The sequence below is a fragment of the Myotis brandtii genome, unplaced genomic scaffold, assembly GCF_000412655.1.
Source record: "Myotis brandtii unplaced genomic scaffold, ASM41265v1 scaffold186, whole genome shotgun sequence".
Taxonomy (NCBI): domain Eukaryota; kingdom Metazoa; phylum Chordata; class Mammalia; order Chiroptera; family Vespertilionidae; genus Myotis; species Myotis brandtii.
Genome location: NW_005356905.1, coordinates 2,561,466 through 2,573,482, shown reverse-complemented (window position 1 = coordinate 2,573,482; position 12,017 = coordinate 2,561,466). Strand labels below are relative to the sequence as shown.

At 36.0% G+C, this 12,017-nt stretch overlaps 1 long non-coding RNA gene across 3 annotated transcripts in view; it reads right to left on the bottom strand.

Moving 5' to 3' along the window:
• Positions 1-2,808: 2,808 nt before the first annotated feature.
• The window catches only part of LOC106725749, a 16,241-nt gene continuing 7,032 nt past the window's right edge, over positions 2,809-12,017 (bottom strand). For 2 of the 3 annotated variants that reach the window (XR_001361687.1, XR_001361689.1), the window contains 2 exons: positions 10,964-11,215; positions 2,809-2,846 (listed from right to left, as the gene is read on the bottom strand). This is a non-coding gene — a long non-coding RNA (uncharacterized LOC106725749). Of the gene's footprint in view, positions 2,847-3,523; positions 3,710-10,963; positions 11,216-12,017 lie in introns of those variants that run through there. The other variant, XR_001361688.1, reaches the window with a different exon arrangement.

Sequence of the window (12,017 nt, the reverse complement as noted above, 5' to 3'; positions counted from 1 at the left end):
CCTTGACCAAATTCCATGTTGAAAGATACTAATAAATGGATGGAGAAAGAATGTGTCAGAAAGTCATGTTAGTTGTCAAGGATCCATGTATTTGCTATCTCTTGCTGCATAACAATATCCTATAAACTTAGTGACTTAAAACAGCAGACATTTATTCTCTCAGTTTATGTGAGTAGGTGCTGTAGTACAGCTTGGCTGAGTCCTCTGCAAGACTGTAATTAAAATGTTTGCCAGAGCTGGATTTTTATCTGAGACTCAACTGGGAAGGGTCTGCTCACTGTCAGACTGAGATCTGCCGTTTCTTGTTAGCTGTTGGCTGGAGGCTGCCCTGGGCACGGTCCTCTCCTAGGGAAGCTCACAGCACAGCAGTTTGCTTCTGTAAAGCCAACAAGAGAAGGTCTCTCAGCAAGACAAATGTTACAGTCTTAGTAAGTAATCACATCCATGTAACCAAGTACATCCTCTCATCTTGCTGTGTTCTTCTGCTTGGAAACAAGTCACAGGTCCCACCCACACCCAGGAAGGGGGATTGCATGAGGACATAAATACCAGAAGGCAGAGATCATGGGACCGCCTTAGACTCTGCCCCACACAATAGGGAACTGGCTTAGGGATAAAAACTAGGAGGAGATGTCACAGTAAAAACCAATCTGTATTAGGACTATTTTAGTTTATATTTTTCAAATAATCTGGAAGAGACGAAAAAATAACAAAATTTGTCAGTTTTTCAATAGAAATAAATTTCTAGGGAGTAAGATGTCATGACACTGGGATCAAGTAAAGAATGGCCAATGGAAATCACCAGTAGTAACAGTACCAACATCATTGGCAAGCAGCATGTGGACTTACATCTGAGAATCAGATGTTTCATCGCCAAAGTGGTGCCCAATTGTGAACGTATCTTCTGTTTTAGTGATTAGGTAACAATTAAAACACATGATTTTTGCTTTTCGATATAGAATTGTCTTAAGAGTTAGGAGATAAAATATGTATGCTACAGAAGCACACCACCATGTTAAGGAGCAACCTTTGGACTTTTTCTACAATTTATTTCTGAATGGGACTGCTAAGGACACTATCTTAGTTGGACAGTATTCCTCATAATCAACTCTAGCATGTTAGAACTAGGCAAACCAAGCACCCTGCAGGTGACTAAACTTACATTTGCTGATGCAATAGTTACCAAAAAGTAAAACTTTTGGAAATAGGACCAAACAATTTTTTCAGAGTTTGTGGAACAGAAATTAATATCATGAATAACCAAATATTTCTCTTCTGCATACAACAGAACATCTCTGAGCTCTTGTCCAATTACCTGAGGATAGCAGGAAACTGGTTTTCTAAGCAAGAATACAATTTATTCTGCCAACATTATTATTATGTTTAATTTTCAAAGTGGTGCCCAATTGTGAACATATCTTCTGTATTAACATTTCATAAAATTGATTTGTTCAAGTGTGTTTCGCTTTTCCATGTTGGTTGACCTCTCAATTCAAATATTGTGAGGCTGCTAGAAACAGCACTGTGTCTTATCCAGCTTTGAACCATAGTGGATATTCAGTGAATGTTTGCTAAATAAAGAAATGAGTTTATTGTGTGGACTATGAAATGCAGTTAATATCAATAATGATTCTAAAGACGCGGTAATATGAAGGTAAATTCAATATAGACAAGTGTTAAGATAAATGCATTAGAAGAAAATAAGTCAGATCACACTAATGAAATATTGGGCTCTGAGCTACGAAAATACAAGCAAGAAATAATCTAGAATATAAATAACTTGTTTTAAAAAGTACTTATTCTCTTTAGAATAGTAGCTTAATGCAAATAACTGTAAAGGAAGACTATATTCACCGTAATTTTAGAAATGTAGTATTCATATGTCAAAGACAAGTGGGTATTGACCAGAAAAAGACAAAGAATTTCTTACATTTAAAAAATCAAATAGCAGTGAATAAATACAAAGATAAATATTTACAATTAGGTTTATAAAAAAATAAAATAAATTTATCTCGAATACATCTATCTCTTTGAAATTACTATTCTATCAAAGATAATAATTACTTTAAACAGTCATTCAAATTATTAACACTGAGGAAGGAGGAATAGTCCATAACCTATAAATTAAAACAAAATTGTTGCAAATCTCTGATGAATGTCTCACTTATTAGCATTTGTTTCCATAGTTTGTTTTCCTTAGCGTGGTTAAACTGTAACCTGAGCAGTACCTACTCAGTGATCCACAACAGGGCATTCCAATTTTTATTGTGCAATCATTTATAAACTTTGGATTCTATCCACTTTACATAGCAACACCACTGATGACTCTTAGGAAACCGATGCTATGTGGCTCTTTCCAGCAGTGCTAAAGTTTACAGCCCAACATGTTGGGGGTTTTTTTAAGTCTTTAAAGACAAAGATTGAGTTGCAAAAGGATTAATTCACCACCTGCTCATCAGCTTCAGAAACTGTTGTACATGTCTTTTTTAGAGGGAAATTTGAAGATTGGGGAGCAGATCTTGGGAGGAAAATTTGATTTTTACTGGATAACCTCCTACTGTTTTATATCCTTTATGTATTATACCACATGCATGTATTATCTTACTGTAACTACAAGCCAAAATTTTAAAAAATAAAGTTAGCTACATTAAAAACATCTATAGCCCTAGCCAGTTTGGCTCAGTGGATAGAGTGTCAAACTACGAACCAAAGGGTCCAGGGTTTGATTGCGGTCAAGGGCACCGACGTACCTTACCTCGGTTGCAGGCTCCTCCTCAGCCCAGGCCTTGGTCCGGGCGCAACCAATCAATATTTCTCTCTGTCTTTCCCTCTCTCTTCCACTTTCTCTTTTAAAAAATCAATGGAAAAAGTCCTCTTTGGGTGAGGACTTAAAATAAAATAAAATAAAATAAAATAAAATAAAAATCATAATTTTTTAAAAAACTATATAAGTAGTTTTTTGTATCTTCCTTAAAAATAGTCAGTGCTTTCCCCAAAGTTTCTTGAAACTTACTAATATTCTTACTATAAAATTCTCTTTTATATTATGTAAAAACAAAGCTGAATCTCTGTATAGTCAGGAGGAACAAGTTAATTCTCTGTATTCCCAGAGTCATAGTACCAAAAATAAACCGGACTCTTCAAAATTCAAATCTCTTTTTAATCAAATGTTTTTATCCCACCTCAACAACTTTTTGTTAAACTTGTTCAGAAGAAGTAAAATGTGCTGAGTTAAATTGTTTCTTATTTCTTAACCTCCAAGCTCCAACGAATGTGTCATGGGCAGTGAAAATGCATTTAAAACAAACCAAAAAACAAAAAAGGCCAAGAATCTGAACAAGTCATGAAAGGATTCAGTAACTGGGTAAGAAAGAACTGGCTGTGTAAGACATTGAGGTTAAGGTGCTAGGAAACAAAGCAGGCAGAATTCACCTGGGGCCCAGGGTCCATAGTCACTCGGGAAGTGAACCCCAGATAAATTGGCTAATGTCATCTGTGGCTCAGCTGCACTAGTAAATTAACGTATTAACGAATAGCGGGCAAAGAGATCTAAGTCACTTCCATTTTCATTCTTCGTGGGGAAGGCCCACGTAGGGCTCCAAAGTCCAGGTCCAAACTTGTTTTTGGAGAGGTCCAAATCAGAACCTGGGACTTCCATTTTCATCCAAATCTGATTTTAAACAATGCTTCTTTCCCCTTCGACTCTAAGCTGGTTCACAGAAATGGAAGCAGTTATGGAGAACTTCAAAACAACTTGCTGATAAAGCCAAGCCAGCCTTTGGCCTTTAAGACTTTTCAACATTCATGTAACAATGTTTTTGTGCAAAAAAATTTCAGGGGTAGGGAACTTTTCTGGGATGATCTATGCTAGAATACACAGTCTCTGTACATAGTCCAAATATTCAAATATCTCTTTAACTAGCCTTAATAGTTTATATTAGTGCTTGTCAACAAGGGTGGAATGGGGTTGGCCTATGTACTAGTTTGGTAAATCTACCAAAATGATTTGAATACATGTAGTCTGCACTTATTCACCTCCAGTGTATACACACACACACACACACACAGTGAGGTCTATGTCACTAGATAATTAGATTTTATCCTATTCCATTATAGTGCCTTCTCACAGTAGAACACCAACTGAATAGATTTTATCAAGCTTAATTTTCTTGAGTTGTATTAGGAAAACAATAGTCATATTCAATACACATTTTAAAATTATACATGCTCTCCTACCCTGAAAATGACTAAGTTTACCACTCAATTCTTCTGCCAACAGCACCCTTTCTTAAACACATTCCTCACACCTTTATGATGGCAAAATTCCAATATATAATAATGCAATGTGACATTACAAAAGATTGTACTCATAAATTTTGGGTGAGTTTCTACATAAGTATAATGTCTCCATAATACTAGTATATTGTGACATATGCTGTCACTTATTAAATTCACTTTTATGGCTTTGGCTTCTAAAAAAAATTTCATTTGCTTTTCACAAAAATCACATTTAATGTAGCAAGACACCACAGTTTTTGGATTGAAATTACAGGACCTGAGATTTAAATTATAATTCTCTACTGAAGCAGCCACAACATATGAAAGAAAATGTTCATGTTTTATTTAAAATAATCATCTTTACTAAAACCACTCAATGACATTTATTATTTTAAAATATTTTAAAGCCATTTTTAAGAGTAAGGAAATTTAGGACCTTTATTAAACCTGGAGGGCGGCCTGTGGTGTGGTCCTCTGCACTGGTGCCCTGGAGGCAGGCTCTCTAGACTGTGAACCGAAACTCTGCTACTTTATTTTCTAATTCTTTCTTGAGTTCAGTCACTTCCTTTTTGAATTCTAATTTATTTTGCTCTTTCATTTCTTTTTTTTAGGGTTTTACTTTTATTTATTTTTTCTTTATTGATTAAGGTATTACATATGTGTCTTTATTTCCTGTGTCAGCATTTTGAAAAACCCTAACTTAACTCTGGTGCCGTGTCACATATAGAAATTTTTTGATATTTGCAACCATAGTAAAACAAAGACTTATATTTTTGATAGTTATTTTATATATTTAAATGCCATTTAACAAAGAAAAATCAACCAAAAAATGAGTTCACGTGTCAGAGGTTCGCCATCACTGCCCTAGTGTCTGTGTCCATTGATTATTCGTATATGCATGCATACAAGTCCTTTGGTTGATCTCTCCCGCTCTTTCATTTCTTATAAAATTTTAAGGTATTTTATCTCATTTTGAAGTAATATAGTGCTTCAGATCTGCTTTTGGAGTACATCTTTCTGGTATGCTTTTATTGCTATTTTACCCCTTATAAAAACTGTTTATGGTACCAGACCTTGGTATTTTTCTGTTGCTCGTTTTTACGTGAATTTAGTTTTCCCGAACTTTAAAAAGGAAGCTAGAAACAGAAAGTGTTTATAACTTCGTTAGTTAAAAACATAGCAGCTTATGGTGACAGGAGAAAATTTGACTTTGGGTGGTGAAGCAATATACGGATCTTGTAACATAGAAACCTACACCTGAAACCTGTATATTCATATTGACCAATGATACCCCAATAAATTTAATAAAAACATAACAAATATGGCAGCTTGCTTTCAGAGCTTTTCTGACTGTTGACCCTCTACTACATTAGTCCAGACCCTCTCTTTCCTTCTTCACTGCCCCTGTCCTGCTAAATTTTGATTGTGCTCCCAACCATTTCTCCTCAGTATGGGGGCCCAGCCTCAAAGTAAAACTGCTGGGTTAGATTTGAGATTTTGTGGGATTAAACCACTCTGGCCCCTGTAGGCCTTCCTTTGAGATCCTCAGTTTCCTAGCCACCTAAGCTGTGTGACCTTAGACAACTTGCTTCACCTCTCTGTGCCTTGTTTCCTCATTCATGACATAGAAAATGTTATATGATAATGAGTTTTCATTCAAAGTGGTTAAAACATTGTTTGACACCCAGTGATGACTTTTTGAATGTCTATTCAATAAGTAAAATATCCATCTGCACCTTCTTTATGAACTCACCTTCAAACTGTAGAAGCTCTCAGGTCAACTGATCACAACTGTCCAAAATCTTTAGTGCCTCAGGAAGTCTATTCAAGTGCTAACCATAGTTAAAGATTTAATTTATCCAGTCAACATACCTCACACTATTTTGGTTATTAATAAAAGACCCAAGAGAAAGGAAAGCTGTTCTCTTTCATCCTACAAAGAACACAAATGCCCTTGTCCCTGGTGTTGAGTCAATTCTCATTACATCTGTTTCATTTTTTCCCCTCCCTAGGCTCTCTCAGAACTTGATTTGTATATAATCAAATAGGACTTCTCAACACCTGGTACCATTAGTAAACGTGGCAAACAATCTTTTCACAAAGGCACTGGAAAATTTTTTCTTAAAATTCCAGGGCATTTTCAAAGGTTTTTGAAGTTTTCCTTTTTTATAGCTTATGATTTAACTGCTGCAAATGTCTATTACCTACAGGAAGAGTGTGTCACTTCCTTAACTTGTTGAATCTTTTTTTTCCTTTTTAAGAAACTTTCCTTTAAAACCTATGAATACAAAAAAAAAACAAAACCAACCCAAAAACGCTAACCAACAAGATATTTGGAATTTGGGTTGCCAAAAGGTATCTTTCTACATCGACCTAGGATTTATCTAGAAAAAAAAAAATACCAGAAAAATGTGTGTCAGAAAAACTCATTACAACTAAATGTACTAATAATGTGTGGTACTTGTTTGAATCCTAAACCAGAAATAAAATTTTCTTCTTTTTCTATAAAGGAAATTATTGGGAAAATTGATGAAATTTAAATAATGTCTGTAAGATAATTTTTGTATTAATTTTCCTGATAAGGGATGAACTTAAGGTATTTGGGTAAAGAGGCATCATGCCTGCAACTTACTTTCAAAGTTCAGAGAAAGAGAAGATGTGAAAGCAAATGTGGCAAATGTTAACATTTGGGGACTCTGGGAGAGGGGTATATGGGAATTATTTCTACTATTTTCTTACAACTTTAGTGAAAATCTAAAATTGTTTCAAAATAAAAATGGTTTTTAAAAGTTGGGTGTTAAGAGCAGAAAGACAATAAGATTAATGTCCCTGAAGGTCTTTTTGAGCACTCACAGCATTGCGTGGAAAGCAAAAACCTGATTTTAAAAGAAAAGTTGGGGGCTTAGAGTGCCTCAAATATTTGGTTAGGAAGGCACTCCCTAGAAAGTACTCAGATAGGTGCACTGATTTTTATTCACTATACTGCCATTCCATATTAGCAGAATCTGTGATATACTAGTGAGCTAATAACTCAGGCGAGGGCCATTTAAAAATAGCAGGCACTCTCAGACTGGCAAAGATGAAGTTGAGTTATTATGCTCAGTTGGCATGCGGAGCAACCATGGGATTTGAAATCTGTTGGTGGGATTTCGGTTGGTATAATCTACTATAATCTTTTTGAGGAGCGAATCAGATAGTATCACATTTTAAATGTTTGTACCCTTTGACTTAGCAATTCTACTTCTAGAAATTTATCCTAAAGAAATAGTGAGCTGAATGAACAAAGATCTATATTCAAGGACATTAACTCTGTCACAGCAAAGAATGGGAGACATTATGTGTCCATCAGAAGATTAAATAAGTTACAGTTTATCTATACAAGAGGATATTCTTCAGCCATCACAAAGTATGAGACAAATGACAGAGAGCAATATTCCTATATATTAAATGAAAATCAGGTTGCAGAATAGTATGCATTGTATGGTCCTATGTATATTTATATTACTTATTTATATTTAAAATAGAAATATGATGTAGGCATTTTTTAAAAGATTGAAATAACATGTAAAAAATTGTTGGTAGGTAGTTAGAAAAATATGCATTGCATTATTCATGGCAGACTATTATTCATGCAAGGCCCAGTGCAATCTGAAAATGTAGAGCCCCTCATTAAAAAATTAAGAATTTCAAAATAATGACAGCAGAGTATTAAGCCTTTTAAGTGTAGGGCCCTGTGCAACTATACAGGTGCATTGTCCATAAAGCTGGCCCTGGCTATATACTACACTATACACTTAGGTGTATGCTACACTACCCTATGTAGGGTGGGGCAAAAGTAGGTTTATAATTGTGAGTATATAGTTATATTCTTGTATTATTAATTATTGTATTATTTTCATATGAAAACTGTAAACCTGCTTTTGCCATACCTTGTACATTACAGTGCAAGGTAAATGTTAGGATATAAACCATACTCAATGGTAGTATATGGGTGAGTGTTTGGAAATATACATGTTGTCTATCTCCCCCTCCCCCATACATACACACACCTCTTCGTTATTTGGGGAATTATAATAAGTGAAATACTTTGTGATAAATGCAATCCAAAGCATGTTTAAGTTATTCCTAAAGGAAGCTAGCATATTAATAATGCTGAGATTGGAGAGTTTCCGGTGTCCCCTTTGGATCACTTTGCATGCCACGAGAGTGCCTCCAAGAGGACTGACAGAGATTCAATGAGGAGACAGAGATGTGCAGCTCTCAAAAGAGATTTCTGTGGCAAATTTTAATTACTTTTAAAGAGGTTTTACAATAGTGTCTATCAAGACAGATAAATGATGGATAATTTTCCCTCCTTTTATGTGGCAAATAGAAGTATAAGGAAAAAAATAAAAATAAAAATTATAAACAGAAATTTCCTATCTCTAAAAATTAAATAGCTCTTCCAGGCCACCGAGGTATCAACAAATATTTTTCTACTGCTCTAAATGGCTTATGATATCCTTCACTATCCAAATAATAGTATTACTAGTCATAAGTTGACTTGATCTGGCTCCAAGTTGAATGTTTTCTCTGTTGCTTCTATTTATAAGTAGAATTAAAAACCTGGGAAGTCTAATTTGGGATCAGCATGGTAGCTTATGTTCTGTCATGCAGAAGATCAGGGTTTGATTAGGCAGATCTTAGGGCTGTAGCCAAAAGACAAGAGAATATGACATTCTAATATCTAATAGGCTCTAAATAAGATGGTCTAACACTTGTTAGGCACTGATTCTTATTAGTAATGAGGACAACAACTTTTAACAGGGCCTAATGAGTGATGGGATATGCACACAGGTGACAGGACAAGGGTTTCCAAGATCCAACGGAGTGGGGCAGGGGTGAGAAGAACGTTAAAAGATTTGTTGTGAAAGATTTTTTGAAGTCCATCATAAGATCATCAGTGGTGACTAAGTCTAAATGACACACCAGGAATTACAGACCTTTGACTTCATAGGCATCTGGAGAATTTGTTGAAACTATTTGAGAAGTTCTCCAAGAGACTTCGGGGTTTTGTATAACATAGTAACAGAAATATAAATAGAAACTGATAAATCCTATGAGGTATACTGTGTATTTCAAGACATTCTGTGCCTTAAATGTGTTCAATTTTGCACTGTTTTTCATTCATTTTCCAGAATTATGTGAGTACACATGGTACCATATGTTACATATACTCTATGCTCATTAATGGGGAAAAACAATTAATAAATATATCAGAGTCCTCCTTGTATGTGATTATCCAAGGCAGACATCTGTCTTAGGCCATTAGTTCCGTCTTCATTAAAATTATTAAAATCACTCATATTCGTGAGATTTAACTTTCAGCAATCGGACTAGCACTACTATTCTCAAATTTCAAAAAGGACCCAAAATCCAGGTATAAGATATTACTGAAGGTAGGAATCTATTATTTCCACAAATCCAAAAAAAAGAGAGCTCTTTTAATGTATTTGCCTTTTGTTATCTCCATAGATACTTAATTGCTTCTACCTTAAATATTACAATGACTTTCTCTTTAAAAAGATATTATATGCATGCACACATGTGTTTGACATAAAGAACTTTCTAAATGATATCCTCTGAAGAGTGAATGGGCTATGATTCAAGAAATACTGGCTTCCCCTGTAATGAATGTGTTGTACTTAATGAGAACATAGAAGTGAGAATTTAAACACAAAAGAGATAGTTAACTCGATAACATTTGTGCTCTTCTCCAACTCTGAGACATCAGGAAATTGAAACAATTCTTAGAAGTCTTGAACAGGGCAGAGGATGATGACAGGGAGAATGGAGAGGCGGCAAATGAGACACTATGAAGATATCCTATTACCTCAATACAATTTGCCATTGACTGAACATGGAACTTAGAAGAAAAGGATGAAGAATCCAAAAAATAGCAAACCCAAAGTTTTCAGCTCAAGAAACCGAGTAGCACAACTAGTAGAAATGAGAAAGAATGAAGAATTAACAGGTTTTCTCCCATTATTTTCATTGTGAAGTAATTCCCCTGAACAGGGTGACTAAAAACAGAGACATTAACTCTGCATTTCTGTTTTGTTTGTTGGTATCAGAGATGGTTCCAGGAGATCAGTCCAGATGTGACAAGTGACCCCACTCCTGGACCTGTGAAGGCATGGCCCTGAGGAGGAGGCAGGTAGGGGGAAACCAGAATGCCTGGCAAATGGGCTGGAATGAGGGGCTGATCTGGAACCATTAACGGAGACAGGTTCTGTCTCTTTGGGAATTGACTCAAGAACTGGGACAGGCCTGAACCCTCAGGAGCTAGAGAAGGCAGTGGCAGAGGATATGAGATTGAAGCTAACAATGAAGAACTCAGAATAGACTTCACAGACTCAATGGAGCCCGTCTTTTAGAAGAATATCATTGAGAAAAATGCTATTTGAAAAAACTAGAGGCAGAAAGAACCCAGGAAAATGTTGCAAAAATCTATTCAGACAGTAAAATGGAATTGGATATTACTGGCCTGTAAATTCTGTCCTTGAAACATTAATTGTTTGGTGCATTTTTTGAGTAAGCACTATATAACCATTAGTTTACATTTGCACTACTCTGAAATTTTGCATGAAATATCATCACCTATTACTGTGATGCCTAAATATGCCTAATTTAACTCTGTCCTTACCTGAGGCTGAAACCACCTTACATGAGATGTTACACCAGATCTAGTGGTTCTCAAAGTATATTCCAGTAACCAGTACCATCAGTGAGCACTTGTTAGAAATTCAAATCTTCAGGTGATCTCCCAGAGTTACTAATCAGAAACTGGAGATGGAGTCCACCAATTTGGGTTGTAAGTCTTGCAGGTGGTTCTAAAGCACACGTTAAAGTTGAGAACTACTGCCTTAGGCATTTCACAACTGCATTTCTTTACAGCCTGTTAAGGAAAAAAACATTCTTGTTTTCTTTGTACTCACAGCACTACCCTCACTTCTGATCACCAAATTTGTAGTTTCTTCCGCCACACCAAACAATTCTGCGACACATTAGGTGTCTTATAATTTAACTCAGTTTTTATACTACTGGGAGATAGTGATGGATCCCACAGGTTAAAGCCTCTCCACCTCACTTCACACACCAATCACAAGTTCGGGTTGTCACCTGTGCTTCTGACTGACCAGGTATACATTGGAGGTTCATATAACCCCTCCTGGGGTTTGATTAATTTGCTAGAGCACCTCCCAGAACTTCCAAAAGGCTTACTGATTGGATTACCAGTTTATTATAAAAGGATCTAACTCAGGAACAGCCAGATGGAAGAGATGCATAGGGCAGGGTATGGGGTAAGGTGCAAAAAACTGCCTTTCCATGTCCTCCTGGGGCTCACCACCCTCTCAGCACCTCCACACATTCAACAAGAGGAAGCTCCCTGAACCTGTTCTTTTTGGGTTTTTAAAGGAGTATTTATTATGGACACATGATTGATTAAAGCACTGGCCATTCAACCTCCAGTCCCTCTCCCTTCCCAGAGGTCAGAGGGGGGTAAGACTGCGAGTTCCAACCTTCTAATCACATAGTTACTTCCCCTGACAACCAGCCCCCTAATCTTAGGGACTTTCCAAAAGTCATCAAATTAACATACATTCAGATGTCATTGAAAGGGGTTTGCTATGAATAACAAAGGACACCCAAATATTCTTCTGAAGCTATTTCAGAAGCTGAAAAGGAAAGACTCTCCT